This window comes from Solanum tuberosum, unplaced genomic scaffold (genome assembly GCF_000226075.1).
Source record: "Solanum tuberosum cultivar DM 1-3 516 R44 unplaced genomic scaffold, SolTub_3.0 scf00139, whole genome shotgun sequence".
Taxonomy (NCBI): Eukaryota; Viridiplantae; Streptophyta; class Magnoliopsida; order Solanales; family Solanaceae; genus Solanum; species Solanum tuberosum.
In genome coordinates, this window is record NW_006239063.1 from 710033 (window position 1) to 711469 (window position 1437).

Below are 1437 nucleotides of genomic sequence, written 5' to 3' on the forward strand. Positions count from 1 at the left end.
TTAAATCTTCAGCTTTTGGACTTGAATGACACTTAGCAACAGAGAGAAATTAAATCAGGCTAAACGTCTTATGAAATCATATTGCAGAACTCGCAAACAGCAATATGAACATGTCTTATGCTTTCTAAGCCGATTCTAACTTGAGTTTATATTAATGATATGAGCAGCTGAAAACATAAGAGAGACACGGCCAACATTCAAGTTATGATTCAAACAAACACTGATGAAACAGGGCGACACAGTTACCATACTTAAAGTGGAGACTAAATGAACATCAAACTATTGCGAGTAAAGCAAGTCATAGATTCGTCTAGTTATATAGATACAAAATCAACTTAATGAATATAATGATCAACACGTAACATTCAAACAACTCTACTGATGGTTGACTTATTCCTACTGCCCAGAGATGTACAAAAACAAAATTGAGGTAAGGGTTAAAACAGGGGAATCAGATATACGTAATAACAGATTATATATCAAATGTTCAACACATAACACGCCGCATCAAAATAAAAGAATGTAAGAGGAGACGAAATTACCTTTCTTGGAGCAGCAAACTAAAGCTTTGACATAAAAAGATTTCGACTTCGAACTCAAACTTCAACTCGAAGAACACTAAAACAGTCTCGTTGGATTTTTGTTGGATCTTTTTCTTTCAATAGATTCTTGGATGTTTTTAATTGATTTCTGGTTCCTTTTTTTCTCTCCTTAGAAGGAACCAAATGGCTCCTTTTATAGCCAAAATCTCAACCTCTATTGGCTTCAAGAATTCAAATTTTGAATTCTTGAAAAGCCAAAATGGGAGGACTAATAATGAAGGGGGAGAAAAATCCCCCAAGAATCGCCTTTTCAGAAGGATTTGAAAGCATTGAGTGACTGATAAGGCGTTTTTCCGGCGACCAGAGCCGTTCTGATGAAGGGGATGGGGGAGCACGTGGGGGGAGGTGATGGAGAGGAGCCTGAAGCATCCGATTTTCTTGAAAAAGGAAGATGTTGAGGTGATCTTTGGGGAAGATGAAGAGGCATGGATGGCTGATGGAGAAGACGTTTTCTTTGGGGAAGAAGAACGTGATTTCTGTGAAAAACAGAGTATAGGGGGCGGTGGTAGAGTCTATTTAGGAGAAGAAGGTCTTTGGTTATTTTAGGTCGTCTGATCGTTTGATCGGATGGTCAAAAATTAATCAAGAGTTATATATATATAATGTAGAAAAACGTTAAATTAAATTGGGCCCTTAGATTAAATCGGACGGTTGGGATCGAATCTAAAGAAGCATAATCCATGTGCTTCTTATGTGGCACGCGTGGATTGGCCAAGTTAAAATAAATTGGATTACCAAATTTTGCTCAAATTAACTCCATTTAAATTTTAACCTCTTCTTTATTATATAGACATAGTTTATTAAATTAAAAATAATAATTTTGCAAGACTAGTTT

General features: G+C 36.2%; 1 pseudogene; it reads left to right on the top strand.

Moving 5' to 3' along the window:
• The first annotated feature begins 950 nt into the window (after nt 1–950).
• LOC102580871 (protein DETOXIFICATION 49-like) overlaps nt 951–1437 on the top strand; it is a 2205-nt pseudogene continuing 1718 nt past the window's right edge.